We start from the raw sequence: 18,644 nt of genomic DNA, 5'->3' as shown, positions 1-18,644 counted from the left end.
ATTAAAAACAAGTAGTCAATGGGTAACTAAGGAAATTGAAATCTAATGTAATAGGAAGAGGGCAACTTACGCAAAGGCTAGAGTAAGTTATGATCTGACATTAATTGCACACCTCAAAAACTACTGCAGAACTTTAACGAAAATCATTAAAATTTCCAGAACTATGCATGTCCTGACAGAAATAAATAATGCAGATAATAAGGTTAAAACAATATGGGACATGTCGAATGGGAGAGGATAGCCAGTCATTGTACAAGGTTCCATAATAAACCAAATGACAATGCTCTGACTAATAATTCACAAGGTGCAATTACTTTTAACAATCACTTTCTAAACGTAGCAGCAAATGCGAGGTCTGTTCAAAAAATGTGTATCTGTGAGAACTTACATTGTCGCATGTCTATTATATATTATTCAGGACTATATTGTGTAGGACGTTGTGTCGCACAGTTTGCGAGTTTCAAGGTGACAGAGCTGACGGAAGTTAAAGGTGCCCTCGTTCAGGACGTCCTTCGATGTCTAACGACGACGCTCATGTCAGGAATGTCAATGATGTTGTGCGAGAGATTGCAGAAGAATGTAATATTTCAGTTGGATCTCATCATGAAATCCTGACTCTGCCTCTTGGAATGCATCGGGTAGCCGCCAAGACCGTCCCACAGCTCAGGTATCAAGACAAGAAAGACCTTCGCGCGCGCTTGCGTGCGTGCGTAGGTGTGTGTGTGAGTTGGGGCTTACGGGTGCTCAACGTCGAGGTCATCAGCACTCTGACACACATTAAAAGAAACTAATGTGGACAAATTTAGTAAAATGGAAGCATACACGCAACGAAATCGGGAAAAGATGAAAAATGCTGTATAAGAAAAGAAAACGTAGAGAAAACGAGAAAGGAGCGTCAAGAATGCCACAGGAAATTTTCACTGGCTGGCCACTTACGTAAAATATGGGCTACACAGTCACCCTGTGAACAAATTAAAACCCTCTCCCTAAAATCTTTGTAAAAACATTGGAACCTCGTCCCGTCTACGTGGCTGGAAGGAAGGTCGCCACACACGCGTTGTGGGCTTGACTAAACGGAGCTTATTGTCAATCATTTCGAGCCAATCATGGTCCCACCGACGCATGACTCGTGAGCTCAACAGCGAGGTGAGTGCGTGCAGGGGGGTGGCACACTGAAATACTTGCCGATCGAGACACCCCTCCTTGGCTGCGAGATCTGCCCTTTCGTTCCCAGGAATGCCGACGTGCCTTGGAAGCCAGTAGAAAGCCACCTCCTTCCTCAGTCGTTGTAGTTGGAGGAGGGCATCGTGTATGGTCTGGACTATTTTATCTGCTGGATACAAACGTTGCAATGAGTGAAGGGCACTTAGTGAATAGGAACACACAAGAAATTAAGGACGGGGAAGAGCGTCTCATCTGCTCCAGTGCCCGCAAGATCGCAGACAATTCTGTATCAAAGACAGTAAACGCTTGAGGCACGATCCGGAAAAACAACAGAGCAACCGAAGGAATCACCCTGTTTCTACCCATCCGTAAAAGCAGCTACATAACCGTGGCTCTCAGATAAAATGGCAGAAAATGTTTCATTAAAAACGTAAGCAGGAGTGCAATCTCTCTTGTACTGCATCAGATCTAAAATCAACCTGGGCCTCTCCAGTAATCAGGGTGGCAGGTGGTTAAAACTCTGGATTTGGGGCCGTACAAGCTCCACACCGAGGGACTCCATCAAACGTTGCACACGGATTCCAAACGGCATCGTGGCTCGGGAATGGTGGGAAAAAAGACGGTCCAGAGGTGGATGAGCAACTATATGGTGAGCGGGTGAAGTTAGAGATGCAAGAAACTTACACACCTGGTGCACCAGTAGGAGCTGCCGCCGGATGGTAAGTGGCGGTTCCCTGGCCTGAGCATAGAGGCTGGGAATGGGACTGGTCCAATAAGCACCTGTGGCCATTCGAATCCCCGCATGGTGGACAGCGCCAAGGATCCGCAAATAAGAGGGCTTCGCTGACCCATACACTGTGCACCCAAAGTCCAGCCGCTATCGCACAAAAGCCCGATAAAACAGGAGGAAGCGCGCCCTGTCCTCTCCCCAAGACCTGTGGCTGAGGCACTTGAGGATGTTCAGTGCCTTCAGGGCCATCGTCTTGCAATCCGACAAGAGCTTTTGGATCGCGCAAATGAGAACGAGATGTTTAAAATGGTTCAAATGGCTCTGACACTATGGGACTTAAGATATGAGGTCATCAGTCCCCTAGAACTTAGAACTACTTAAACCTAGTTAACCTAAGGACATCATACACATCCATGCCCGAGGCAGGATTCGAACCTCCGACCGTAGCGGTCACGCGGTTCCAGGCTGAAGCGCTTAGAGCCCCTCGGCCACTGCGGCCGGCAACGAGATGTTCCTGAAGAGAATCATAACTGGCGATGAAACATGGGTCTTCGATTATGAGGTTGAGACCAAGGTTCACTCTCCACAGACGGTCGGAAAAGGTTCTCCAAGACCAGAAACAGCTCGTCAGGTCAGGTCAAATGTCAAAGCCACACTGATAGTCTTCTTTGAAGGATTAGTTCATCGTGAATTCGTGCCCCAGGGATAAACTGTTAATCGATGGTAGTATCAGGAAGTGTGAGAACGCCTGCGAGAAAGTGTGAGAAGTAAAAGGCCTGAAATGTGGCGAGACAATTGAAGGCTCTTGCACCACGATAACGCACCCCTGTTGATGCGTGACCATTACACGAAAAACGAAATCACTGAGCTTCCTAATCCTCCGTAGCCTCAATACCTGGCCCATGCTGATTTCTTTTATTTCCAAAGTTTGCATTGAAAGGACGAAGATTTGCAACGATAGGCCAAATAAAACAAAATTCGCAGACGGCGCTTCGCGGTGATCGAGCAAGAGGCTTCTGGAAGTGGAAACGACATTGGAATCGGTGTGTCAATTGAAGAGGAAAGCATTTCGAAGGAGACCGCTCACAATAAGTAAAAGGTAAGTGTAGAAAAAATTTTTGGGCAAAGTTCCGAAGTTTAAAGAACAGACCTCGTATAGGATTAAACGGTTCAGTTGAAGGAGCAAGCGAATATATTGAAATTGTCATTCCACAAAACTTTAAGCAACTAGAAGGAGCACCAGCATTTTTCACTGCAATTAATACAATTATAAAAATTCTAAAAAACAAAAGCTCATATGGGATTGATGGTATTTCAGACAGAATTCTTAAAAAGGTGTATCAACTTAAAGAGCAATGTCGTTAGTGATACATGCAATGCATAACTGGGACAGGTAATTTTTATAGACGGGTTAAAATATGCAACTGTTAAACCATTTCATAAGAAAGGTGACAAGACGAACTGAAACAATTATCGTCCAGTTTCCTTAATGACATATTTTCCCGAAATATTTGGAAAAGTAATGTACTCAGGAGTAGTATCACAGTTTGGATTCAGTAGTGTTACTAAACTGGGAATACTATTTATACAATCACTCAGCAAACAGTACAAGCCTTACATAATAAAATATCTCCAGTTGGTATTTTTGTGATCTTTTCGAGGCGTTTGATTGTGTAGCTCATGTTACCCTCTCAGGAAAACTCAAGTTTTACCTTAATTGACGGCTTTACGCAAAGCTGGTTTGAATCATACTTAACAAACAATGCAAAAGGTTGTGCTGAATAATGCAGACAATGTCGGAAAGGTAGAAAATTTTAGTGACTTGGGAGAAAAGAAAATGACAAGATTCAATTTTGAGTAACTCCTATCTCACACATATGTGGATGACCTTCCACTTACCATTCAGTAAGCAAAATCGGTACTTTTTGTAGAAGATACTAGTGGTATAATATAAGGGGCCTTCAAAAAGAAACGAGCTGGAGGCATAGTTACAGAAATCAGTACCTGTATGTTAGACGTATTGACCCTGGCTGTTTGGACACTTGTCCCACTGTGACACGGGGCGGTGAATGGCTGTCTGATAAAATTCCCGGGGCTGCGATGTTAACCAGTTCCGCAAGTATAGCTGAACGTCGTCGTCCGTGGTGAATCGTTTGCCCCTCAGAGCCTTTTTAAGATGACCAAAAATGGCGTGATCACAGGGAGAGAGGTCCCGAATGTATGGAGGGTGGCCGTGTACCTCCAATTTGAATTTCTGCAGGAGTGCCACGACTGTGTTGGCTGTATGAGGTTTTGCATTGTCGTGGAACAGAATGACCCCATGGGTGAGAGTGCCTGGTCATTTTGATTTGATCGCTTGGCGAAGGGTGGTAAAGGTTCGCGAGTAATCCTGGACATTCACTTGTTGTCCCATGCTGCAGGAAGTGAATCAGAAGGGGGCATCTTGGTCAAAGAAGAACGTCAGCATAGCCTTTCCCACACTCGTGTGGATGGCCTTGGCTTTTTTTGGTGGTGGAGACCCTGGATGCTTCCACTGGAGACTTTGTCGTTTTCAATCTGGTTCGAAGTGATGACACTATGACTCATCTCCAGCCACCACTCGTGCCATGAACACATTCCCTTCCTGAGTATAGCACTGCAGATGAGCAAGGCAGTGGGCCATTCGACATGCTTTCTGGTGTGGTTGAAGACTGTGGGGCACCCATTGGGCACACACTTTTCGCTTGTGCAGTCGTTCCTTCATGATGGTGTGAACGCTTCCGACGCTCAATACGACCACGGTGGCTATGGCTTTCACTGTCACTCGGCGGTCCTGGGTAATGAGTGCATCCACCAGCTGGACGACGTCATCGGTAATGCAGAGTGGTGCTCCAAACTGTAAATCATCGTCTAACAACACCTGTCCTTCCCTAAAGCACTTGTGTCACGCCTTGGCCCTTGCAAGGGACCTGCAGTGTTCGCCGTACACTTTGACATTCGTCGATAAATGTCCGTTCCTCCTACTCCTTCCGCTATCAGAAAACGAACAACACCTCTTTGCTCTTCTGTTGATGCCTCGATGTCACTGTTTGCAATGCGACTGGAAACGTTTAGCGTTGGTAGATTGATGCATGCTGCTGCTAGCTCTGTGTAGTCACGTGACGTGCACGCAGCTGTGAACTTCTACGCTCTGGTCGGAACTACACCTCTTTACACACGCCACGATATTACCCTCCTGTCACCGGTTTGCGCATTCCATATTGCGGCACGTTTCTTTTTGAACGCCCTTTATTAAGCAGCAGAAGAGTTGCCTAATGATATTTTCCAAAAACTTGTTAAGCGGTTCTCTGAAAATGGACTCACCCTAAATTCTGATAAAACACAGTACATTCAGTTCTGTACAACAGCCATACAAACAATTGAAGTTGCACATTAGCAGGAGTCAATAAATAGGACAGAATACTACAAATTTTTGAGTGTAGAGGCTGATGAAAACTTGATCGGGAAGAAGCATAATTTTGAGCTTCTCAAACAATTAGGTTCAGCTACTTCTCTTCGTATAATTCCCAATCTTGGAAACAAATGTATCAACCTCCTGACATATTTTGCATATTTCCACTCAATAATGTCTTACGAAATAATTTTCTGAGGTAACTCATCATTTAGAAATAAAATACTGATTACGGAAAAGCGAGCAGTAAGAATAATATGTAGTGTCCACCCACGGACGTCGTAGGTACTTCTTCAAGGAGCTAGGCATTTTAGATCTGCCGTCACAACACATATATTCTCTAATGAAACTCGTCCTATATAAAACATCACACTTTGAGAAGAACAGTGATGTCCATACCTACAACACTAGCGGGGAAATAACCTTTATTGCTCATTGATAAAGCTGTCAGTGGCTCAGAAAGGATTTCAATATGTAATATGCATCTTTGATTATTTGCCCAATAACATAAAATGTCTGACAGGTATCGAAGCAAGTTTTAAATCTAATTTAAAATCATTTCTCCTGGACGAATCCTTCTATTTCACTGACGAATTTCTGCTTAAAACTGGTAGCTACTAAAAAAGAAATAACAATGTAAATAAAAACTGTGTAGTTGTATGAGTAGGACTAAACATAATAATAGGACTAAAAATATTAATGTGTCAAAAAATGGTTCAAATGGCTCTGAGCACTATGGGACTTAACTGCTGTGGTCATCAGACCCCTAGAACTTAGAACTACTTAAACCTAACTAACCTAAGGACATCACACACATCCATGCCCGAGGCAGGATTCGAACCTGCGGCCGTAGCAGTAGCGCGGTTCCGGACTGTAGCGCCTAGAACCGCTCGGCCACTCCGGCCGGCTTAATGCGTACATATTCAGCAAACTGACTCGTTCCACATCTTTTCGATAAAAGAATCGTTCAAATGATTATGGAAGATGAAGATGACTAATTGAAAAGGAAACTCCCGGGTTTGCCGAAAAGTACGCATGTAATGGACGACGAAGAAGACGATTACTTGCTCCAGACGGTTAGCAGTATGTTTTTGACACTAAGTCAATGAACAGTTCGTCTCCATCGACTCTGAAACCCACTTGTAACTTTCTAGTTTAGTTTCTAGCCATTTTGCACGTGACTTTACCTGCCTTGCAGCAATATCTTCACTATGACGCAGCGTATAACGCTTCGCGTTGGGTTCGTCCAGAACCAACTGGCCTGTCATGACTCACGTAAAGCGCCGGAGCACTACATCACTCTCTTTCGAAACACCATCACTGTTTGTCTCTGACGAAGGGACGACGCACTACGCCAGGCGCATCACGTACTTCGCGGCGCAAAATTCATGCTCCTAGGAAAACCCGGCTTGACAGTGATACACACCACTGTGGACAGATTTACCGCGTATACACTGATCAAACAGAACATTCTGAGCACTGACCTACTGTGGATATAAACCCGTCCAGGCGACAGCAGCGTCACCTGGCGAGGAATGGCTGTAAGTCAGACTTTGGCATGGTGCATGTAGTATCAATGAGTGTGTTGTCCCTGTGTAGAATAGGGAAGGCGCGCGATCTGCGAGGGTCATTTAATAATTGAAGAGTCAAATTTGTATGGAGAAAAAAGCGTTTATTTTTTACAAAACAATACTTTTACTACTTTTGAACATAATCCCCCTTGAACATTTATGCACTTGTTCCAGCGGGCTACAAGCTTTTTATTGCGGCTGCAAAGAACTCTTTATCTTGATGTTTGAAACAATTTCCCACAAACTCTTCACGCCCTCGTTGTCCTGGAACCTCTTCCCACGTAATGCCTCCTTCAGTGCACAAAACAAATGGAAATCACTAGGTGCTGAATCAGGACTTAAAAGGGATGAGGCAGTACTTCTCAGCCCATTTTGTCGACGGTTTCACAGGTTAGTAGAGCAGTATGAGCACATGCTCTGCCTTGCTGGAGAATCACACCTCTCCTCTGAGATCCAAGACGTCTCTCTCTATAAAGGCACATTTGCATGCCGACCGTGAGTTTCCGCGGAAACGCGAAATATTAATTAAATAAATAATCAGTGACAAATAAATAAAGCCTATGGCACACAACTGCAGCGCTGTGTCGCTGATAAAACAAAAGCATAATTACGTTACTCTTATGTTTGATTAAGAAGGGAGAGCTCTGGTAGAAGTGGTGCGAGAAGCACGTATTTTATTTTATTTTATTGTCTGGCACACCGCCATATTTTCATGTTATAGAAGAATACTGCGAGTTGCAACCACACTAGGCACTCGATTCTGTAAAGAATTTGTATTTGTAAAAGTAAGTAGGATTATGAACTGTAGGCAATTTCATTGAATATATCTGATTTAACTAACTATGTAACTTTTTTATGTTCAGTAGACAATCACCTCTGTACGACGTATTGGCATGGCTGGCAAATCATTGTAATATTGAGATTAGATTATGAGTCCGTACCTACCGCAGCAGTCTTTGGAAACGATTTAATTACGAAGTCCGATTATTTCAGTTTTATTTCACGGTCAACTACGAGTAACATTGCCTTTACCAAATAGCCATTGTCAAGCGTCTGATTCCGAATAATTAAACGTCCACGTTCCAGATAAGGAAATATCAATTACAACCAATCACAATCATATACATCACAAATAGTGAATAATTGAAATATTTTATTTATTATATTTTATTTTATTTATTTTATATCTCTCACATGGTTGGCTTCACTGTGTTTAAAAGCAAATCCGAATAGTGTTGGCTGTTCATTGTACACTGCTCTTCGAGATAATCACAAATAACTGGACCTTCAGCATCCCAACGCCGTCAACATGACTTTTCCTGCTGATGCTTGCGTTTTGAATTTTTTCTTTACAGGTGAGTTGGTGTGCTTCCACTCCAAGCTAACTCTTTTTGATTCGGGCTCATAATAGTGAAACCAAGTTTCATTACAAGTTAAAATTTTGTTGAGGAAGCGCTCACCTTCTCTTTCATAACGTTCCCTTACCTCTGTGCACACTCTCAGCCTTGTTTCCTTGTGTAGCCGCGTCAACTCCTTTGGGACCCATCTTGCACATGTTTTTACTTCAGCTTGTTACAGATAATGTTATGAACTGTACCAGTTCTAACTTGAACCTTATCAACTATAATTCCCACAGCCACACGGCGGTCGGCACGAATAATATCATCAATTCGACTTTCAAGAGAGGAAATTGGAACTGTAACTGGTCGGCCAGAACGGTGTTCGTCAGTAACAGAGTCGCGACCATTTCTGAACTGCTCTACCCATTTGTAAAAATTTGCACGATTCATACAAGCTTAAACATCAACGCTAGACATTCTACAGTATATATTCACTGATTTCTCGCCTTCAGCAAGTAAATAACGAACAACAGAACGTTGTTCAACTAATGTGGACGTTTCAAGCGGACTCGCCATCTTGATATATATTTTTGAGAAAAAACAATGTTGATACATCAGTTGATCACGGCTCATCCCAGTGATGCCACTTCAAGCCATAAAAGTACCAAACTTGCCCTACAAACAGTTTTTCCCCAGACCAATTTGTCTCTTTAATTATTGAATGACTCTCCTATTTGAGTTTCTCAGAGGGCAGGTTCGGCAAGAGCATTTCGGAAACTGCGCGACTTGTCGGCTGTTCGAGGAGTGCTGTGGTGACTGCCTTAGATGAAACAACGTCCAGACGTCGTAGGTTTGGGCGGCCACCCCTCATTACAGATGTCGGACATCGTAGGCTGGGTTGAGTGGTTTTGGGGGAGGAGACCAGACAGCGAGGTCATCGGTCTCATCGGATTAGGGAAGGAAGTCGACCGTGCCCTTTCGAAGGAACCATCCCGACATTTGCCTAGAGCCATTTAGGGAAATCGCGGAAAACCTAAATCAGGATGGCCGGACACGGGATCGTAGGCTGGGCAGACTGGTAAAACATGACAGGTGGCGAACTGAGGCGGGGTCCGCAGCTCGTGGTCGTGCGATAGCGTTCTCGCTTCCCGGGTTCCCGGGTTCGATTCCCGGCGGGGTCAGGGATTTTCTCTGCCTCGTGGTGACTGGGTGTTGTGTGCTGTCCTTAGGTTAGTTAGGTTTAAGTAGTTCTAAGTTCTAGGGGACTGATGACCATAGATGTTAAGTCCCATAGTGCTTACAAGGGAACCTCCCCATCGCACCCCCCTCAGATTTAGTTATATATTGACACAGTGGATAGGCCTTGAAAAACTAAACACAGATCAATCGAGAAAACCGGAAGAAGTTGTGCGGAACTATGAAAAAATAAGCAAAATATACAAACTGAGTAGTCCATGTGCAAGATTGGCAACATCAAGGACAAGATAAGCTGAAGAGCGCCGTGGTCCCGTGGTTAGAGTGAGCAACTGCGGAACGAGAGGTCCTTGGTTCGAGTCCTCCCTCGAGTGAAAATTTTACTTTCTTTATTTTCGCAAAGTTACGATCTGTCCGTTCGTTCATTGACGTCTCTGTTCACTGTAATAAGTTTAGTGTCAGTGTTTTGCGACCGCACCCCAAAACCGTGCGATTAGTAGACGAAAGGACGTGCCTCTCCAATAGGAACCGAAAACATTTGATCGCAAGGTCATAGGTCAACCGATTCCTCCACAGGAAAACACGTCTGATATATTCTTTACGACACTGGTGACGGCATGTGCTTCACATGACAGGAATATGTTGTCGACCCATCTAACTTGTACACTTGGCGAATAGGTAAAAAGATTCTTTCTACCTTGCCCGATTTAGGTTTTCTTGGGGATGTGATAATCACTCCCAAAAAAGTGATGAAAACATAAGAGTTTGTCACATGAACTGCAACAAATGAATGCAACAGTTTCACAGTCGCACAGTTTTCCCTGTGCTCTGTCAAAACATATGTTTTTTTTTACGTTTTCAAATGTTTCCGTGCGTAGACCGTCAAATCCTGCATATGTCCAAGCAAATATGAACATGCCCTGGAATTTTGGAGAGCGAAGTTGATTATGTGTGAGTGCCTGAACTTTGATAATTATCTGAAAATAAAAAATTAAAGTTCTCACCCGAGGGAAGATTTGAACCAAGGACCTCTCGTTCCGCAGCTGCTCACGCTAACCACGGGACCACGGCGCTCGTAAGCTGACATTCTCCTTGATGTTGCCCATGGACTACTCAGTTTGTATATTTTGCTTATTTTTTTCATAGTTCCACACAACTCTTCCTGTTTTCTCGATTGATCTGTGTTCAGTTTTTCAAGGCCTATCCCTGTGCCAACTTACAACTAAATCTGAGGGGGGTGCGATGGGAAGGTTCCCTTGTTAGAGCCATTTGAACCATTTTTGAACTGAGGCGGAACTAACATCAACCCTTAATGCTGGGTAGAGTACAAGTGTGTCTGAACACACAGTTCACTGGACACTCCCAAAGATGGACCTCCACAGCCGACGACCCATGCATGTGCCAATGTTAACTCCACGACATCGGCGACTATGACTGAAATGGGCACCTCACCATCGGCGCTGGATATTGGTGCAGTGGCAGAAGGATGCATGGTCTGATGAATCCCGATCCGTTCTTCATCATGCCGATGGGAGAGCGCGAATCCGTCGTCTTTCAGGGGAACGGCACCTTGACACCTTTACTGAAGGAAGGAGACAAGCTGGCGGCGGCTCCATTATGTTCTGGGGAACATTCACGTGGGCATCCACGGGTCTAGTGGAGTTTGTGCAAGGCACCATGGCAGTCAAGGAGAATCGTATGCTGGTTGCAGGCTACGTACACCCCTTCATGAAGATCGTGTTTCCCGAAGACAGTGGTACTTTTCGGCAAGATACTCATCATTTGCCATGTCACCAGGCCAGGAGTGTGATTGCGTGGTTCGAGGAATACAGTGACGGGATGCAATTGATGCGCTGACCCCCCCCCCCCTGCATCCCCCCCCCCTCCCTACACACACACTCGCCAGATTTGAACCCGATCGAACACCTCTGGGATTGGACTGAACGTGGCGTCAGAGTTCATCGCCACTCTCCTCAGATTTTACGGGAATAAGGTGACTTTTGTGTGCAGATGTGTTGCCAACTGCCTCCAGCGACCTACCAAGGCCTCATTGCCTTCATGCCACGACGCGTCGCCGCTGTTATCCACGCCAAAAAAAAAAAAAAAAAAAAAAATGGTTCAAATGGCTCTGAGCACTATGGGACTTAACATCTATGGTCATCAGTCCCCTAGAACTTAGAACTACTTAAACCTAACTAACCTAATGACAGCACACAACACCCAGTCATCACGAGGCAGAGAAAATCCCTGACCCCGCCGGGAATCGAACCCGGGAACCCGGGCGTGGGAAGCGAGAACGTTACCGCACGACCACGAGCTGCGGACTATCCACGCCAAAGGTGGACATTCTGGCTTTTAGGTAGGCGGTCATAATGGTCTGGATGATCAATGTTGGCTCACTACATGCAGCCGAAGAGCCATGTATAAGACAAAATAATGAAGAAAAAAGATGTCGGCCAAAAGAAAGATGGACAGAGCAAAATACTCGAGGCAGAACAAACCAGAGAAGGTTTAATCCTCTATGTTGATAATGATAATAATAATAATAATAATGATGATGATGATGATGATGATGACGATGGGAACGTTAGCGGTACTATTACGCTTTCTTGCAGCATTCCCGATATTTTCTCTTTTCTGATGAGCATTCGTCGTGCATTACAAGGTACAAGTACTACCAAAAAAAATCTGCAACACAGATACATACTTATGAAGGTGCAGAGGCAGCTTACGCGTATAGCACACGTAATGCTGCGGGAAACACGATGTCTTGAGGCCTCGCAGCCAGAAGTTCCCTTTTATCAAGGGAACATTAACCGTTAGCAATTTTGAATTGGAATCTGCTGAGGACTCAATGCATATGGTCGTACAGCAGTGCAAAGAACAAGGACTGACATCAAATTACGTAAATTTTAGACCGGTTGAAGAATATATTCGTCGTGATTCCACTTAATCAAATTACAATGCAAGTGATGGTTGAAAAAGTGACAAAACTGAAAAATTAACAGTACATTTTACATATTAGATATTGATATAAGATTTATATATTCTGTTCCACTATTATCTGCTTCACTATGCCACAGAACTGCGCTACGGTACCGCTGACAGAATTTGTTGGCCTTAGACTGTTAAAAAGTATGGCCAAAAAACCATCTACTGATATTTATAAATGATAAAACAACTTTAAATATCCACCGTAGACTGTCAAAATTTTTAAACAGATGAACTGTATTGCATCATGTGTTATTTTACTGGCCAGTTTCGGCCTGTGGCCTTTTTCATGTGTTTGCAGTGCCAATATCAAGAAGATAAAAAAGTAAAACACATTTTTAAACATCGTTACGCTTTGCAAGTTTCAGTTCCTCTTCCTCTTACATTAACTAGAGTTGTGTTGCTATCAGTGAAATTCTGAAGGTGGCTAGGAAATAACATAGGGAGGGAAAGGCTATTTACAACTTTTACGGGCACCAGACGGCACTTATAAGAGTCGAGGGTCATGAAAGGGCAGCAGAGGTTGAGAAGGGAGTCAGTCAGGGCTGTAGCCTATCAAATATATAGCCTCTATCAAATATGACCCACCTGGATATCTGAGCGCGTTAATGCGATGCTTCAAGGACACGGGGTGGCCAATCTGATCTTCAGATTAACGACGAGGGCTTGTGAACCGACCAGCCTGTTTAGGCTGTTTCCACATCCTACTAGGTGAATACTAGGCTGTTACCCATGTCCCGCCTCAGATACACGCCACTCAGATGTTTATAAAACGTTCTCACACTTGCACATGGGTTTTAGTTTAAACGCAGACAGCTGTGGTACACCGATTCCGTCTGGTGGGATCAATATGTGACTGACACCAATAGAAGTCTAGTCTCCTAACACCTATAATCAGCAGCAGCAGCTTTCATGTCCATCTGCTCTTGTAGCTACAGTCTGGCTTCTAGATAAGTTCTACATCTCCACCTATACTCCTAGAGCCACATTTCGGTGAGTGATGGAAGGTATTTTTGTTGCAGTGTCACTTCCCCCTTTCCTGTTTCAAACACGTATCGCTCACGGGAAGAAAGATCGCTAGTAAGCTTCCCTGTGGTCTCGAATCTCTTTCATTTTTATCAAATTGAATTTGAATAAACCGCAGACAGCTGTTAAGTGATGGTTTATTACCGACCGGCTGCGCTGCGTTAAGGCAGCATCTTCAGGTTGTTAGTAGCGTCACATAGATAAGAACATGGAGACGCCCCCAATGTTCGTTGTCACATAATCCAATCCCATGAGAAAGGAGAAGTTGTATGTGACACTTTAATTCTGCCTTCATGATCGTTTCACGAGATATATGTTGGAGGAAGCAATATATTTATTAACTTTTCTACGAGGAGCGTTCAATAAGTAATAAAACACATTTTTTTTACTGAAAGTAGATTAGTTTTATTCTTTGTATGTCCATCCTTTTGGCAGGAGGTCTTTGGGAGAACGGCCGTTTGCTATTGTGACAAAATAAAACACCTACAGCCATCCTTATGATTTTATTTATTGTTGCAACCAGTTTCAACGATTCAATGCGCCATCTTCCGGCCTGCATGCATAAAACAGTAACGATAGCATTATCAACGTATCAATCAAATTACATAGAAACAGATTAAAAACAGAATGAGAAACAATGTCAAGACTCTGCAAGTGAATTTACACCGAACATTTCATTGAACGAACAGATACATCCATTGTCACATATCTAAAATATACCACAGCGAATTTCCACTCAACACATTGTACAATTATACTTTCTCTTAAAAACTTCTTTAAATAACTATTCATGATTTTTATTGGCCAGTGGGACATACATTATCTGCATAACCCGGAGATAACCTACTGTAAGACAAAATAACTGTAGAAGGTGGTAAATGGAAGGAAACAATACCTTACAAACAAGTAAAGAGAAGGAACGTGACCTACCTATGTGTCGCGTCAAAGTATAAAATGCTTAGTTGTACACAGATGAGGGGCATACACTATGTCATATCTATAAAATGAATGTCCAAGACTTGTTATAAAACCGAACGTAAGACCTACCTCAGATCATAACATATGTAGAACGAATGAAAGACGCTTACAAGAAAAATGTTCATGATGAAACCATTCATGTGCGAATGCATCTATAAATCATGTACTGCCATGAAACAATCACACACAGGGATACTAAGTAGCCCGCAACAATATATATACATGAAAAACCAGAAAAGCTTACTGAGTAGCACACCACTCAAAAGGTACTCATGTGTGTTAAACGTAAGTGATCATGAGGAAATAATTGTGATCTGAAATAATACACTCCTGGAAATTGAAATAAGAACACCGTGAATTCATTGTCCCAGGAAGGGGAAACTTTATTGACACATTCCTGGGGTCAGATACATCACATGATCACACTGACAGAACCACAGGCACATAGACACAGGCAACAGAGCATGCACAATGTCGGCACTAGTACAGTGTATATCCACCTTTCGCAGCAATGCAGGCTGCTATTCTCCCATGGAGACGATCGTAGAGATGCTGGATGTAGTCCTGTGGAACGGCTTGCCATGCCATTTCCACCTGGCGCCTCAGTTGGACCAGCGTTCGTGCTGGACGTGCAGACCGCGTGAGACGACGCTTCATCCAGTCCCAAACATGCTCAATGGGGGACAGATCCGGAGATCTTGCTGGCCAGGGTAGTTGACGTACACCTTCTAGAGCACGTTGGGTGGCACGGGATACATGCGGACGTGCATTGTCCTGTTGGAACAGCAAGTTCCCTTGCCGGTCTAGGAATGGTAGAACGATGGGTTCGATGACGGTTTGGATGTACCGTGCACTATTCAGTGTCCCCTCGACGATCACCAGTGGTGTACGGCCAGTGTAGGAGATCGCTCCCCACACCATGATGCCGGGTGTTGGCCCTGTGTGCCTCGGTCGTATGCAGTCCTGATTGTGGCGCTCACCTGCACGGCGCCAAACACGCATACAACCATCATTGGCACCAAGGCAGAAGCGACTCTCATCGCTGAAGACGACACGTCTCCATTCGTCCCTCCATTCACGCCTGTCGCGACACCACTGGAGGCGGGCTGCACGATGTTGGGGCGTGAGCGGAAGACGGCCTAACGGTGTGCGGGACCGTAGCCCAGCTTCATGGAGACGGTTGCGAATGGTCCTCGCCGATACCCCAGGAGCAACAGTGTCCCTAATTTGCTGGGAAGTGGCGGTGCGGTCCCCTACGGCACTGCGTAGGATCCTACGGTCTTGGCGTGCATCCGTGCGTCGTTGCGGTCCGGTCCCAGGTCGATGGGCACGTGCACCTTCCGCCGACCACTGGCGACAACATCGATGTACTGTGGAGACCTCACGCCCCACGTGTTGAGCAATTCGGCGGTACGTCCACCCGGCCTCCCGCATGCCCACTATACGCCCTCGCTCAAAGTCCGTCAACTGCACATACGGTTCACGTCCACGCTGTCGCGGCATGCTACCAGTGTTAAAGACTGCGATGGAGCTCCGTATGCCACGGCAAACTGGCTGACACTGACGGCGGCGGTGCACAAATGCTGCGCAGCTAGCGCCATTCGACGGCCAACACCGCGGTTCCTGGTGTGTCCGCTGTGCCGTGCGTGTGATCATTGCTTGTACAGCCCTCTCGCAGTGTCCGGAGCAAGTATGGTGGGTCTGACACACCGGTGTCAATGTGTTCTTTTTTCCATTTCCAGGAGTGTATATTGTTATGAATAAATGCGTTGCAACCAGTACACACTTAGGTATTTCGATAACATTTAAACCAAAAGCCATTACATGCAAATACCAGTCATACAAATCGTGTCAAAGTCAAGCCACAGTATTAATTATATATACGAAGACAGTAACTTGTTCTCGAAAGAACAGTTACTGTTGATGACCATGCAGCTTTTTCCTGGAATAAATGATGGCTAACTGACAACCTCAGCTGCCGACAGGTGTTGTTGATATACCTCGATGTGGACAGCTGAAAATGTGTGCCCCGACCGGGACTCGGACCCGGGATCTCCTGCTTACATGGCAGACGCTCTATTCATCTGAGCCACCGAGGACACAGATGAATAGCGCGACTGCAGGGACTTATCCCTTGCACGCTTCCCGTGAGACTCACATTCCCAACTGTCCACAATTCTACATACGTATTGTACCTTATAGACATTTGTCCACCCACTCATTACTCGCGCACGCTTTGGTGATTCCCGTAAGAGTTTGGGCAACTGTGCGCATTCGCACAGACGAAGTAATGAGTGGGTGGGCAAATGTCTATAAGGTACAATACGTATGTAGAATTGTGGACAGTTGGGAATGTGAGTCTCACGGAAAGCGTGCAAGGTTCAAAATGGCTCTGAGCACTATGGCACTTAACTGCTGTGGTCATCAGTCCCCTAGAACTTAGAACTACTTAAACCTAACTAACCTAAGGACATCACACACATCCATGCCCGAGGCAGGATTCGAACCTGCGACCGTAGCGGTCGCCCGGTTCCAGACTGTAGCGCCTAGAACCGCTCGGCCACCCCGGCCGGCGAAGCGTGCAAGGGATAAGTCCCTGCAGTCGCGCTATTCATCTGTGTCATCGGTGGCTGAGATGGATAGAGCGTCTGCCATGTAAGCAGGAGATCCCGGGTTCGAGTCCCGGTCGGGGCACACATTTTCAGCTGTCCACATCGAGGTATATCAACAACACCTGTCGGCAGCTGAGGTTGTCAGTTAGTCATCACAGTATTAATTGACCAATGAGGAGGCCAAACACCATGGCGTAATTAAAACGTAAGTAATTGTAATTCTTCCGTCCAACGTAAACTGTGAACGTTTGACAGCAATCTATAAGTTGGCAATACATACACTATTACAACAAAAATACTGGCAATGCCACGAGTTGTATGTAGGGGAACTTAATTTAAGGTAATGTAATGCAAATTCACGCGAAATTGAAGACAGGTACATAATCACTAAGTGTGTCACATACGACTAAAGTAGTTGCATGTTAAAGAACGCGGCATTTAAAGATATCTAGATAAAATTCTAGGGATAACATATACAGTTCTACCAACAAAAACCTAATTAGAGGCCAATGGCAGCAACGTTCGCGTCAGCTTCCTGACCATCAACCCACTCGAAAAGTACTCAAATGTATTAAACCCATGTAAACGCGCAAAAATACAATAAAATTTAAATTGCATATACTGGGTGATCAAAATGTCAGTATAAATTTGAAAACTAATAAACCACGGAATAATGTAGATAGAGAGGTAAAAATTGACATATATGCTTGGAATGACATGGGGTTTTATTGGAACCACCCCATTTTGCTTGACGCGTGAAAGATCTCCTGCGCGCGTAGTTTGGTGATGATCGTGTGCTCAGCCGCCACTTTCGTCATGCTTGGCCTCCCAGGTCCCCAGACCTCAGTCCGTGTGATTATTGGCTTTGGGGTTACCGGAAGGCGCAAGTGTATCGAGATCGACCGACATCTCTAGGGATGCTGAAAGACAACATCCGACGCCAATGCCTCACCATAACTCCGGACTTGCTTTACAGTGCTGTTCTCATTATTCCTCGACTACAGCTATTATTGAGGAATGATGGTGGACATATTGAGCATTTCCTGTAAAGAACATCAACTTTGCTTTGCCTTACTTTGTTATGCTAATTATTGCTATTGTGATGAGATGAAGTGCCATCTGTCGGACTTTTTTTTTGAACTTTTGTAATTTTTTGGTTCTAATAAAACCCCATGTCATTCCAAGCATGTGTGTCAATTTGTACCTCTGTATCTACATTATTCCGTGATTTATTCAGTTTTCAAATTTATACTGACTCTTTGATCACCCGGTACTTATGAGTAGACGTGTTGTTACAATTACACACCTTGGTCTTAGAATCACATCAAAACAAAAAAAATCATCATATATACTCAATCAAATTTCAAAAGGGCCATATTGGTCATACATACCGTCTCACAGACGAATTTATCCACTGACCAGTGAGAAGCCCACACATCATGCCAATAATTGAATCGTAAGTGAATCCTACACATGTTTGATGTGAGACTGAGGCCATAGTGGTTGGAGTGCTGACATTATCTGCGTATCCAGTTATGCTGGAAACCCGTACTGCATCAACGACAGCCTGAAGATGGCGCACTGAAGGGTTGAAACTGGTTGCAACAA

Source organism: Schistocerca nitens, chromosome 8, assembly GCF_023898315.1.
Source record: "Schistocerca nitens isolate TAMUIC-IGC-003100 chromosome 8, iqSchNite1.1, whole genome shotgun sequence".
NCBI classification, from domain to species: Eukaryota; Metazoa; Arthropoda; class Insecta; order Orthoptera; family Acrididae; genus Schistocerca; species Schistocerca nitens.
The sequence above is the reverse complement of the archived record's forward strand: the minus strand, read 5'-3'. Positions refer to the sequence as shown.